At 44.3% G+C, this 14368-nt stretch overlaps 1 protein-coding gene across 2 annotated transcripts in view; it reads right to left on the bottom strand.

Annotated features, from left to right (window-relative positions):
- Positions 1–306, bottom strand: part of SMAD9 (SMAD family member 9) — a 36516-nt gene extending 36210 nt beyond the window's left edge. The window contains exon 1 of one of the 2 annotated variants that reach the window (XM_075490573.1): positions 140–306. The gene's annotated coding sequence lies outside the window, so the exon portion shown is untranslated. The remainder of the gene's footprint in view (positions 1–139) is intronic. The other variant, XM_075490564.1, reaches the window with a different exon arrangement.
- Between the last annotated feature and the right edge of the window lie 14062 nt (positions 307–14368).

Raw genomic sequence — 14368 nt, 5'->3', positions numbered from 1 at the left:
CGGCACGGCACGGCACGGCACGGGGAAGGATGCGGAGCAGCCCCGGCGGGAAGTTTGGGGCGGCGGGATCGTCCCCGTCCCCCCTGTTCCCCGCCCCCCCCGCCCTTCCCGGGACGCGGCCGGGAGCCCCGGTTCTTACCTGCCACCGGGCGCGGGCTGAGGTCTCGGCGCGCCGCGGGCGGGAGCGGGGCTGCAGCTGCGCGGCGGCGGCGGGGCCAGGGCGCAGCGGCAGCGGCAGCGGCAGCAGCAGCCCCGGCCGGCGTCAGTCAGGCGGGAGCCGCCAGCCTGTATTAGTGCGCCGGGCTGGACCGCGGCCAGCAGCGCCGCTGCCGCTGGCCCGCCCCTGCGCCCCCCCCGCCGCGCCGCCCCGCGCTCACACACGCACGCACACACACACCCCCCCACACACACCCACACACCCACACCTACACCCACACACAGCGCGCAGCCCTCAGCACCCACACACGCCGTTCGCCCCACCACACGCTGCCCCCCCTCCCCGAGGTCAGCCCCACCACAGACGTCGAGTTCACCCCCTCAAACACACGCAGACGGTCACCCCGCTACAGAGCTCACCCCACGGCACAGAGACACACCCACAGAATCCACCCTTCGCACCCTGTCTCACACACAGCCCACCCCCCGTCACACACACACACAGGCTCGCACTCGCCCCGAGCCCGCGTCCCGCGGGAGGGCAGCCGCCTCAGGCGCCGCCATTTCTCCGCCCCGCGGCTCCCCGCTGAGGGGGCTCCCCGATCCCCGCCCGGCCCGGAGGCCCAGAGCCCAACGCGAGGCTGGCGGGAGAGGCCGGGCCTGGGGCTGCGTGGGGTCGGCGGGGTTTTTGTATGTGACCGCCGGGGCCGCCCCGGGGCAAGAGCCTCTGCCCGGTGCCTCCACAGCCAGCCGTTCGCCTATGGCCCCTCACACAAGCCTCCGAGCACCCGAGGATGGCCACAGTGGCCAAGTGGGGTGGGGGGCAACTTCACCTCTGTTCTCTGCCACTCCGGGTGATGCTGACGCGGCTTTTGGACACGGGGGACAAACTCCGGCTGTGGGCAGAGACTGGGAAGATGTCCCTCTGGGGCGGCTGGACAACAGCAGAGGGATTTGGGGGCCAGGCTGCGCCTTCCTACACCGGGCTGCACGCAGGCCACCGGCTCTCCCCAGGCGTGCCCTCGGCTTCTCTGCCTGGACCCCACCGCGGGGCTGTCACCTGCGTGGGGTGTCCTACAGAAATCCCCTTCCTCCGGTATTCGCACCAGTGTTGGGGGCCATGGCAGCCAGCTGGTGGGCTCCCACCGACTGCGGAGTCAGCATCTTGAATTTGCTGTCCTGAAAATCTTCCTGGCCATTTCATGAGCCAGACTCATAGGACTTCCATTTAGCTTTTAACTGCAATGCAAAAAAAAAAAAAAAAAATCATCTGTAAATAGGATTAGCAATACCTGCACAGGATTTTTGGATGGTCCCACCAGTTCATGGGACTGGTCAGAGAACAGCAAACCGCAGCCATTATTGGTGAGCAGATGTATTTTCTGTTCTAAATATTACCTATTAAACCCTCATATTACCTATGAGTAACCATTTCTAGCTACCTAGCATATTGTATTAGCTGTAATAAGGAGGGGCTGAAAAAGAAATATCAGGGAAGTCAAGTGGCTTCAAGGACACTAGAAATAAAAGGTACTCGTGAAACTGGGGCTCTAGGCAGTGCTAGGAATAGGTGCCAGCTGAACCTGACCCTGGTTCCAGTTAAATTGCACTGAGCCTTTTGAAGTCAATCAATATATATGATTAAAGATACCATCCTGCTGACATTTTCGCCAAAATTTTTTACATTGTAAAACATGACAGAAAAGCTAATGTTGTTTGAGTAGACATCAAAAAGCCACAATGGAATTACAGCTCCACAGCGCAAATTTATGGAGGCCTGTGTGTGCGAGGCTTGTGGAGGAACAGGGAGATACAATGTAACGCCCCGAATACCTCTGTTTTCCACTTTGTCCGCAAACGTCTTAAAATACCAGCGGCTTCCCCGCTGCTGTCTCGCTTCTCCTACAGCAGACTTCTCCACAGATGAGTGGCAGAAGAGATTGCTGTTATTTATAAATCACTGTAAACATTTATAAAAGTGCCAATCACACATTCTAACTCAGCATGGCTTGAGATTCTATATCCATAATGCTGTTTATTTTTAACTTACACAGTTAAGACATCACACTGCAAATGCTGTAGCTGTGGACAGTTAGGGTGGCTCGCTGAGGTGTGGTGTGTAATTTACTGAGGCATGGCTCTTGATCAGGAACCTGAGGGCTCTCATACCCAAGTTCTGCTGGGTCTCACTGCATCTCTTTCAGGTGTTGAAACCTGCAGTTTCTCATGCCTCTGCTCACAGCTGCTGCTGCCAGCAAAGAGGTGGCTGGACAAGGTGGGTCTGTACTCTTGCCTCTCTGGTGGGCTAGCTGTGCCTGCTGTGCTAGCCCCAGCCCATCTTCCTTGGCAGGGAGAATTAAAAGGCCAGTTCTGCTACTGGAGCGATCCCAAACAGTGGGGGATAGCGGCAGAGACACTGCCTAGATTTATCAGTCATTTCCTAAATCTTTACTTTGACAGTAGCTTCAAGTTAAATAGGCATAAACTATTTGTGAAATGACTGAATTGCATTCATATTTGTGTGGTGCCGATTTTAACCGTACCATTTTGAAAAAGTACAGCTAAAAGAGATCATGTGTATATATATTACTAGAGTTTGATATACTACAGATTACACAGCAGGGAACTTTTTGCATACAGTTGTATTTCAGATCATGTGGCATGTGCGTGTAGCTGGTTTATTACAATGGCTGAATATACGCTGGGTTACCTGTGATCTGCTAAACCTCTTGAACTATGTATCTTCTCAGGAGCAGGGCTCATATATCCCACCTCTCCTTTCCCCTCTCTCCATACACACTTCAGACCCATCCCTGAGTCCAAATCCTCGTCCGCGTGGCTTTCAAAGCCTGTGTCCTGGTTGTAAGGCTCCATTCTCCCCTCCTCCTGCCGGCGTGACTCATCACCTGTCACTCCTCTGCACCGCCTGGGCTCTGCTAATTCCATTTCTCATTTGCCATTATCCCTCTCGAGTGCCTCATTTCCCATCCTGCCCCTTTCAAGTGCAAACACCCTCCCTTAGCCTGCACACAGTGTAACTTTCTTTCTCAAATCCCATCCTGTAAAACACAGACCAACCTTCTTTACTCATAAATCAAAACCTGATCTGACAGTATTCTTCTGGTTTTGGCCTGTATTTTCTCTTTTTATGCTGGATAGCTCTGTAAAGAAAATCATCAGTAAAAGGATACGTAGAAAACAGTAAAGACTGGATGTAGCTGTAGAAGGGAAGGAAGGGTTCTAATTTCTTTTAGCACTGAAACTGTGCAAAACACATAGAATAACATGAATTTTCCACTTGGAGGGAACTGCAAGTTCCTAAGAGCTGTAAATATATCGACTCTGTGTATGTGCTGCTCCAGGGCTCCAGTTAAGTACTGGCACTGTCCACCACTGAACAAGAAATAGCTGTTACAACAGCAGTGTCATATGCTGCGTGATGGAAATACCTCAAACGGCTCCAAGCGTGCTGGCGCGGGCACTAGAAGACTTCTAGCCACAGTATCATGGATTTACTGTGTGAGTTACATTTTCCTCATGGGCTTTCTCTAGGCAAAGACATGGTAGGCACTTGCCTCTGGCAGCAGATTCTTGGGAACAGCAACATAGCTGTGGTTCTACTGCCCACTTTGCCTGTGCCAGAGCCCTGGAAAGCGAGGGCTGTTCCTGTATTGCAGGGTGGAGTCAGCCGTGCAGGGCAGCGTTGCTGAGAAGGAGCAGCCGCCTATTCAAGCAGCAGCAATCACCATCTCACTCCCTCAGTGGGTACATGAACAACGAGCCCGCACCCTGCCGGGATACCTAGCTTGACACCTTTTGCTCCCCTTCCCAGGGCAGAACTGGGCCAGCCCCAACCCCTCACCCTCAGGTTTGACTAAGTTTGACATTGCTTGTGCTGTCTAGAAGCTTGGAGTTTGCTCAGTTTACCCTGCTTCTTATTCACAGGCAGTTTGGGCATCTCAGTATCCTAACTAAGGTCTGAACAGTTTGGAGAGATCTGCATCAGGTTTAACAATAAACACTTGAACCATCAGGGAGTCTTCTGTCACACATCTTTTCCAGCACAAGCAGGATAAAACATTTGCTCCATACAAACATGTTTCATGCTACTCCCATCAATTTCCTGCATGTTTGGGGCTTAAGATGCTAGTTCTCAGAAGAAAATCAGGTGCAAAAAGCAGCTGCAGTCTTGTGCAACATGTTGGTGAATGCAGCACTGCAGAGACTGTGCTGGGCAGCTGAGTTCTCTGTTCCCTCACAGCAAAGGCATTAGAATTGCTTATCTCACTACTCTTTGCTTCAGACTCTAAAAGTGAAGCTATAAATTCAGAGAGGCAGAAGAAGGAGGTAGGCAGGCAGGTTTGGAGATGCATGCCTAAAGGGAGAGAAGGGAAAAAGGGAATCAGCAGTAGAGTGGACATGTAACAAGGAGCACCTGAGAAGATTGTAAAGCAATAGTTCAGAAATACTGGGAGACACAGAGGTCAATGGGCTGAGTGGCTTTGTATACTGCCACCGGAATGTGGATTCTGTCCCTCTTGGGCCAGACGACCAGTAAGACCTAAAATTTATCATTTAGTTTCATGGCACTTTTTTCACCCAGAGTTGGAAGAGGTGTCAAGAAGTGAATGAGCACACTGTGATACGGACAAATGAGCTTAAAATATTCTTGGTAACTTTCAGTTACCAATCAAAAAAGACTCAGGAAAACATTTGAACTGGCCAGGTTACCACAGTTTTTAGAATTGGAAAGGATAATTTTCTACCCAGCACCATAACTGAGCTAAAGATTTTTGTTATTGTGTGTATGTGAGTACCTGCTGAAGCAGCTGCACAAGAATGAAGTCATATTATGTGTGACTAAATATTTTCGGGGCAAATTCTGCTCTGAGCTACAAGACCATAAATTTTAAGTAATTCCAGTGAAATTTGTAATCATCTTATTATACCAAGACTCCATAGTCTCCCTTGTTTTTTTTCCTTTTCTTTGATCCACATACAAAGACTTGACTTTAACCCACCAAAGTTTTTAATGCACAGAGATCTAGCTACCTGTCTTGTTATTTGTGCTGAGTTTGTTCTCCACTGCAGAGAATAAGACTCTGAGATGCTGAGAACAATATGACTGTTGAGATGTCTTTTTATTCTAAGAGATGTGGATTGACCCCAGACTAGCTGAGATTGAAGTACAAGATCCTCCAATTGACAGAGTCTATTGCTTCCTCCTCAAAATTATGAGACCATGTGGAGGAAGAGGACAGAGACAACCTACTTTTGCACTTGTTCCTTTTTTGTAACAATGTTGACGACTTAGTAAACCTTAGAAGGTAAACTCTAGAAGGATTCTGTTTCCATTCTTTTTAGCCAGCACTGGCTGAATTGTGTAATAAGAAATCACTTCCCTGCTGTTTGCTTGACCTGGCTGAAATATTTATGTGCCTCAGTCTCAGCTGGCATTGGTTCAAGAACCACTGTAATCCCCTGCCTTCACTTCACCTTCTGAACTTCACACCTAACATTGGGAAAAATCAGACGAACTGTCAGCCATTTCATCTGAGTCCACTCTTTATCTTACTAGCTTGAACAGTTTTCTTGTTGTTGAGGATTTGCTTGGATGAAAAGAAACAGTATGGAAAGGAAACAGTATGCAAAGATTCATAAACAATAAGAATGAACCAGTGTCCTCTGACTTCACACATACCCAGAGGTCTCAGGATTTCCCTGAACTTTGGTATCAAAGCCAATAACTATGGTTGAGCTAGAGCAAATCTTCTGGAAAAAACATAGATTTTGAAATCTTTAGTGATGGAAAATCCATTACAAGCCTTGCTAAGTTGTTGCGTGGTTAGGCTTTTCCTTGCTGTAAAGAAAAATGGCTTTCTCTGCTCTGATTTTTTCTCGCTTCAGCTTCTAGCAATTTGATCTTATATCTTTATATACGAGGCTAAAAGCTCATTATTACTACATGTCTGTCCCTTTACAGCCTGTGCTTATGCTACCTTCTCCTTTTCCTTTACGCACTTGAGAATGGCCTTTAAGTATCAGGTGATTAAATCATCTTAGGAGTCGCTGGGCTCTCCTTTGAGCCCTTTCCAAATTCTCAACATCTTTTTGAATTGTGAACACCAAGAATCCAGGGTTCTCCAGCTCTACCAGACATCAGGGGACATACTCGGAGCTCAGCCAACTTTGTTAGCCTTGTTTATTATGTCTGTATTTCAACCTATAGAGATGACATTAGGATTTTAATAATTTTGGCTCTTGCTGAGATGATACCCAAGATCTCTTTAGATTCCAGCTTAGAGCTCCCATCTTCTCATACCTCTGTCTGCAAACGTTCTTCACTCCTGCATGTCACCTTACTCTTGAGTGTGCAGAAACATGCACTGTTTTCTTGCACCAGGCTTACAAGCAAGTACTGGAATAACTGCCCTATAGATGGGGTGGAGTCTCTCCCCCTGAAGAGCAGATTAGGCAAAAATCTGCCAGAACAGCTGGTCCTTCCTTGGAAATGGGGAGGGATGGAGTCACCTTGAGGTCCTCACCTGCCCTATTGACAATCTAACTACATCATCCCCTTGATTTTTTTCTCTCCCTTTTTCAACAATGCCATAATTTGTGTCATTGGCAAAGTTCTCAGTAACAACTTCATAGTTTGTTCGGCATCGTTGTTAAAAACATAGTTAAATACTGTAAGGTCAAGAAATCATCTCTTTGAGCCCTCATTAAAACCCCATCAAGTTGATAAATTTTTCCCCATTTATGGGGACATTTTCAGACCTAGGAGCTAGTCAGTTTTTAATCAATTTAGAATAATACAAATTCAATACAGCTTACATCAATTTCCTAATTAAAATGTCAGGTAGCGTGAAGCTGAATACCTCTGAAAAGTCTGTAATATCAAACCCATTTCCTTTACCAGCTAAACTTTTAATTCACTTTTAATTTCACCAGATATTTTTGTTGACTGGTGGTACTTACATTGTCCTCCCTTAATTCTTTAGCGACTGTAACCTGTGTAAACTGTTCCACTGTTTTACCTGGAATTGGTTTTAGCTCTGAAAGACCTCTCATTACACCACCTATTCCATATATCTCTAAAATGCTGGCATAATATTAGCTGTCTTCCACTTTAATGTTCCTAGCCTTCCAAAATCTGTTGAAGCAGCGTGCGTCGGTCAGAGAGCTCCTCAGCACTCACATTTAAAATTCTTGAGAGCAAGGTGTCAGGACCTGATGGTTTCAAAATGTCTTAAGTTAGGATTTGCTTTTTAACATCATCTTCAGTTATCGTTAAAATAGAAAATATGTTACTACCTTGAAGTATAAGTAAAGTATGATTTAACTTTTTTTTCCCAGATACTTTTTGAAGTCTTTGCTTTATTATTCACAGTTCTATCATTTCCACCTAGTACTGATACAAATAATTGTTTGAATTACTTTAATTTCTGGGACGCTTAACTCCTTTCTTACTGTTAATTCTGCTAGCCATGCATTTCTCCCCCTTTTGTTTCCATTATTTTTTTTTTCCTAAAATCTCTATTTCTTTTTTGTCTCCCATATTTTACAGAATATATTTGCATTCATACCCCTTCTGAGTCCATCTGTTCTCTGTTAACCAGAATAGCCTCCGTTCTCAGTTGGATTGTGGTTTTTAAAGCATCTCATAGAATGTTTTAAGCAGTTCCTAATTATTATTCCCTTTTCTATTTATTTTCTTTCTTTTCAGCTGATTTAGCTTTTAACTGTTTTCAGCGTTGTGAGACTGGATTGTTGGGTTTTCTTTTAAATTACCAAGAACATGCATAGCTGTCTGAACTATCTTCTGGTCACACATCACAAATGCAATCAAGTCACGATACCTTGCACTTAAGCCATCTCTTTAATTTAGTGATAGATTTCTCTACCAGTCAAGACTGAGTCTAACACATATTCCTTTCATGTTAGATGCAGAATTTCTAGGGCTAGGGAAGCCATCCTTAGTGAGCAGAACTTTTCACAAGAAATTATTGACCTGACCCTTCCTGAAAGTACATTTAAAAGCGAGTCCATAGAGACGTTTTTCACTTGGCCGTGTTATCAATGAAGAAGAGGTATGAAGAAGATCAGCATGTTTTGGAAATATTAAGAATGAGGTCATCTTAACGTGCTAATTTCAGTTCTTGTGGGCCTTTTTCCTTTGAAACTCAGCTTAGCAGTTCCATCTACAGAAGTTTGGTGCAAAATAGAAACAAAATACTTTTGTTTTTATAATGTTAAGGGATGGGCATATGGCATCATTACCTTAGTCGCCTGTGAACTTCTTAATAGTTCTCACCATGTTTTATCTTCATAAACCAGCAGTGATCCCTAAAAAGACCTTGCGTGTTGTGTTTATTTAGAAGGCATGGTTATTTGGATCCTCACACGCTTACGTGGTTTCTTCATATTCTTGCTGTAGAAAGGGAAAAATAATAGTCACAACAACAGGCCAGTTAACATTTTTGGGTTTTTTTTCCCCTTTTTTCATGGACTTACTACCTCATTAACAAATGTCTCAAAACAGGGACTGTAAAGATGTGTTTCACTTTCTGAGAAAGCCCATCCTGGAATCTCATTTGAAACTCTCTTCACTAAATGGTGTCCTCGGACTTCCCTCACCAGATGAAAACATGAAAAGATGTTCACAATTAATGCTGATGGCAAACATTTTCTTAATAATGTTTTATTTTAAAATACTCCCATGGTTTAAACAAAGACAGTATATATGCCTTCTGGGGGCGGGAAAAGACATCTGTATAAACTAGACTATTTAAAACTCAAAATATAATGAGAGGAAAAAAAACCCTCAGTGATATTTGACAGACAAGAGCATTGTACTGATAAGCACAGCTTATTTGTTCAGTGTTGGCATTAAAGCAGGATGCAGTGAGTAGAAGGGAAAATGCCATTTGTACTAGAAAACACTGTATTTTAATTAAAAACTTGATTTATATGGATCAGATTTATCTGTATTTTCACTATCTGGCAGAAGTAAAAAGAGCCTCATAAACTTATAGCTGCTTCAAGCAATAGGGGTCAAGCAATGCATCATTTTACCATGTGTTTGCTTTAAAACAAGTTTGGGACTGACTGAATATTTTGCCTAGGGGTTCCAAGAAGGAAACCGTTGCTCTCCAATCCGCTCCTTGCAAATATGTTAATAGCAGTTGTCTTGGAGATCACAAAGTTATTACTACTCTGTAGGACCAGTAGCAATGGTCTGTTTGGAGGTCTGTGCCTTTCAAAGGGAGATGCATTTGGTAATTTATGCCCTGATTTAAAGTTGACTGCAGTTCATGGGAACTACCACCATTTTCAATAAGTTATAGATCAAGCAGTTATTGAGTAAGGATTGCAAGACTAAGCATGTGATAAATGCACTCCCCTGGGAATCACCTGGCACCAAATAGCAGGCCTCGCATTTAATCAAGTTATCAGAGAAACTGAGTTACATGAAAATCTGTTTTACTGGGTATCAGTTCAGTGACTATTTGTTAGACTACAAAAATGTACAAATCTTAAAGAATATTTTTATATCAACAAACATTTTTAACTTACTCAGTGCCTAAGACGAAATACTTTGAGATAGCACATTAGTCTTACAGCTTCTAGTCTTACCACAAAAAAAAAAAAGAAATAGGAGGAGAAGAAGCTGTTTTCCTATGGAGGAAAACAGATCAACATTTAAAGATGGTCCACTAAAATATACCTCTAGGTATATCACTTTGGACAAAAAAGTATTTCTTCCTTAAGTCATAAAGCAGCTACTTATTTTCTAGAATCTTACCGCATTTGCATTAGAGGGATGTACAGGGGTGCATATACTGTTGCCTTTTTATGATGTCTCTTCATCTTTTTCCACCTTCGAGTCCATATTCCAGAAATATTTCCTCATTCCTTCCACAGGGACATCTGCCCAACTGAGTGTAAAATGAACCTTTTTTTTTGTGGTTTTGAGGCTTCCGAAGTTTTACTTCCCTCCATCACAAGACTTAAAGGCACCATATTCTACAAACTAACACATTTAGATTCAGTGAAACCCTATGTTACTGCACACTAATGTAATAATGAGAAATGTAATTAAAGTCACTACTATAATAACATCTTATCGGAATGCACAATGAAGATAAACTTGCTTATTCCAGAGACAGAGGGCTTATTGCATAGGAAGCAGTTTGTTCTGACGGATTCTTTGATCTACAACGGGTATCTTTGTTAACTGGAGGGGTGGGGAAGGGCTTGGTATATATTGCCACATTTTCCTTCAGCTGCCAAGGGAAGAATAATTAAGAATAAGGGGGGCTTCAGGATCAAAGAAATGGAAAAAGTTACGCTGCCTAGTGAACAGGCTGAGGGAAAAAGTTTTTAAAAAGATCTTCATTAGTAGATATTTAGAAGGCACAGATGCTGAATAAACACCTCATTTAGCTACAGACTTCAGCAGAACAATTACTGTATGAAAAAAATCAAAAGACTCAGAATAAAAATAAAACTAGGTTGGTGGCAAGTATGTAAAGTGTGTATAGAAATACCACAGCTATGCACAAGGTATCAGGTTTTCTTCATAAAGGGCAAGAAATTACTGTGACTCATCTCTCCATATTTTGTACACAAATGAGGCTGGATGGCAACTGAAAGCCTCAGAGACATTTCAGAAGTCAGTCCCTGGGAACTTGGTGAGATAGTTTCAGCGTACTGGCCCTTGGCACTGTGTATCTCAAACCGGGACGTTCTACTAGCTCCAGTCTCTTCCAAAGGAGGCACTAACAAGCGCAGGGAAATAAAGAAGAAAAGGAGTGATTTCTTTTTTCTGCTTAAGGCTTGCCAAAGCTAGAGCACAGCATTAATAGTTTATTCCAAATACTTAAACACTCAGTGCATGGGTCCATGTTTGCAGAGTCCAAGTGGAAATGACTCAGCATGCAAAAAAGAAAAAAGAGCAGGCTGCCCTGTTGTAATTCACATAATTAAAATATTCTGCCTAAATGCATTACATCTCCCCACACACATCAAAGGCTTGTGTTTCCTCAAACTCTCCATTTACATTTAGGGAAGCCAGAGTTCTTAATAGAGAGAGAGAAAATGATGTGGCCTGGGCATCTCTGCCTTGGTGTGGATGACAAATCCCAACACTGTGTAAAATACCAGGTCCCAGGCAAAGATGCCTTATACTTAATATATACTGCAGCAGTACCACAACTCAGTTACCCTTTGCTGTACTAAGGGCTGTATGTCTAACTCATTTTGTGTTAACCTGTATTGACATGTGCCTGCAATAGGGCATCTAGGTCCTTTAATGACCTAGACCACCGGCAACCCAGCTGTGTAGGAAAACTAGGTTGCAGGTGTTAAGGAATTGGCAGAGGAATTTATGTCCTAGCTGGCAGGTTTTAAAGGCTTCCTGGGGGTGAGCGATTTTCGGTTTACTTGGTTTTTGAAGGTTGTGTGGGGAAGTCCTGGGAAATGGAGGGCTGCCTAGAAGGGTGGCATTTCTGATGTGAATGGGCAAGGGCCTGCAGTGCCACTGTTCGTATTCGGATGGGGCTGCTCTCTTCTCCTGCGGGGTTAGATAAAATTGATGAAGACTTTCTTCACCAGCATGTGTGAGGTATTTGCTGCCTTGCCTAGCAGCCTCCAGGTGGTGGAGAATGCAGGTTGAGAGGTTGCAGTTTAGGGAAACAAGGACTCAGACAGCCTGATGTGGGAAGACCAGCAGCAGCAGCTGTGCGTTTTGATCCAGTAATGAGAGTTACAGTCATTGCAGAGGTTCACTGAAAGCAATGAGGAGCCAGGGGTAACTCTTGTCCGGGCTGCTTGCACTACAACTAACAGGTAGTGGGATGGGTGCAGCCTTGTGTGGCTCTGCTGGGAAGAGGGATGGATAGGGAAGATGAGGGGCAGGCACTTAGTGCTTGTACCCTCTTGTATCAGGTCCAGGAGGCCAACTGATGTAAGCGAGGAGAATGATCAAAAGTCTTAGAAGAAAAGTTGGATGCTGCTTTCCCCTTTACAGCCCAGTTAGCTGGGCCTAGATGGGGTGGCACCAGGTCAAGGACAGGAAAAGAGTGAGGGTAAGGGCCAGGATGTGGTGGTGATATCCTGCATCTCTAGATGTCAAGTCAGATCTTTGCCTTGGCTTAGGGGGCTGTGTTCTGGCTGACTATGTGATGGACAGTGTCAGGAATCTTCTGGTGGGTGCAGCCACTCCATGAGCTGGAGTCTGTCACCTGGCCCACACTCCCCTTGGCTGAAGCAACTTCTCCCTTCAGGTTTCTTTAACATTATTTGGTACTTCCAGTGGGCTGGTGCCATTTACTGGGGTATTGTACGGTGTATCTTGGGAAGACAAGACTTATGACTACTATAAGCAACTACCACACAGTGGTTCCTCAGGGGGTAAAGAAATGAGACCACGGGCTGAGCATATTTTGGAAAAATTTTCTTGCTCAGTTTGTTTTCTTTTCCCATGATACTCCCAATCTAGTTTTCTCTAGCAGAAGTAACTGATCATTTTGTTGCTTTTAGTCTTATGCTACAAAACAATGGTTTCCCAATTAATTATGCCTTAATGAAGAGTTTGAGAATGGATCTCATTTTCACAACATGGCTGTATAATCCCCTTCTGGTAAAGTTTTGATGGCAGTTGTAACAGTTCTCCCTGCCTGCCTTAGCCCCTCAGTTGAAAGCTGTTGAGCATAAGAGTAAGTTCTTGGTCACAGCAAGGTGATGCTCACAGTGTAAGGTAGGTGGCTGGGCTCTTCATGATGGACAAGACTGAGTGGTCCCACAGGGGGGTCAGTGCAATGTGTGTGCAGCTCCATGATGGTCTTCAGCTGATCAAGGCAGGGCTGCAATCAGTAGCGACTGTCCCACCTTCCCTGGCTGTGCCTTCTTGTCCTTTCCCTTGTACAGGCATTTATAATTGGGTCTCCATGTGGGGAGTTTGACGGGTAAAAGGTACAGCTGAAAATGAAGCACGCTTCAAATGTGTTTGCATTCAGCTGGACAACATGCTGATGTAGGTGTGGTTGTGCAGTAGTGACATGAAGGAAGAGCTGAAGATGACAGACAAGAAGATCAAGGTCACACCTTACAACAGTAGGAGAACCTTATGTAGGCTTAGTGACATGGCTCTCTCGCAATGGTATGGGGATTCCATATGCCTCTGTATGGCAATTTCTGGTTTTGTTTTTATATGTGTGGGAGCAAACCCATTTGGAGTCAGCTGCTAGAAAACACATGATACATTTGAAATGTGTGCTTCAAGAGGCACTTGACTCAGGGCTTCACAAGGGACTTGCACCTCTTTGTAAGAGAAGGAGCACCACACCATCTTCTGAGGAAGGTAGGAAATAGGGACTATGTTACCACAGCAACATAATGATTACAGCAAAATGGAGCAGAGGGGTTCTGGGTCCTCCTTAGTTTAAAGGAATTTAATCCGTGGTATGTCCTTTCTGAAATAGTCACCGAGCTATGGAAAGGTCTGGCATGGGGTCACTGAACTCTTGTTAAAATTGGGCTGCTGTTCAGCAAAGAGCGTAGGACTCTTGAGGACACAGACTAAGTGGAGAGGTACACAGCCTCCTTTTTTACAGAGGAATGTGTCTGAGAATGGGAAGTCTTGGTTCTTGTCCATGTGCTGGGAACTACTTCACAACACTTGCCTGACAAGCCATTGAATAAAATGCCTCTGCAGCACTGGAAACAAGACTGAGGACTCCTTTCCCAAGGGGATATTTAAACTTTTCATTGGAAAAGATTTAAACTTTTCATTGGACATATTTTGTAAGCAATGATTTTATTACTCTGTGGCTATTAATCATGTGCCTTACTGTGGCATTCATATTTCAAGTCATTAGCCTTTTATTTTCTGGCAAAAATGTAGTAGATCTGTAAGAGTGACTGTTCCCTGCTGTTGAGAAAACCATGGCATCATAAAACTTGAGAAGCCTTGCACTAATGTAATCAATCTACTAAATGACATCAATATTTGAAATACTGTGTGCATGTATAATGCCTCACAATAGAAAACAAAATATTGGTAGCACTACCACGTTGTGGCTCTGTTCCAGCATTTGCTGAGTTTCCTGTGTGAAATTTCTTCTATCCTGCAAACCCTTCTTCTACGTGAAGGTCTGTTCCCTCTGACTTAGTGGCACTTATCAAACACAAATGGTGTGTTGCCACA

Source organism: Mycteria americana, chromosome 1, assembly GCF_035582795.1.
Source record: "Mycteria americana isolate JAX WOST 10 ecotype Jacksonville Zoo and Gardens chromosome 1, USCA_MyAme_1.0, whole genome shotgun sequence".
Taxonomy (NCBI): domain Eukaryota; kingdom Metazoa; phylum Chordata; class Aves; order Ciconiiformes; family Ciconiidae; genus Mycteria; species Mycteria americana.
The sequence above is the reverse complement of the archived record's forward strand: the minus strand, read 5'-3'. Positions and strand labels throughout refer to the sequence as shown.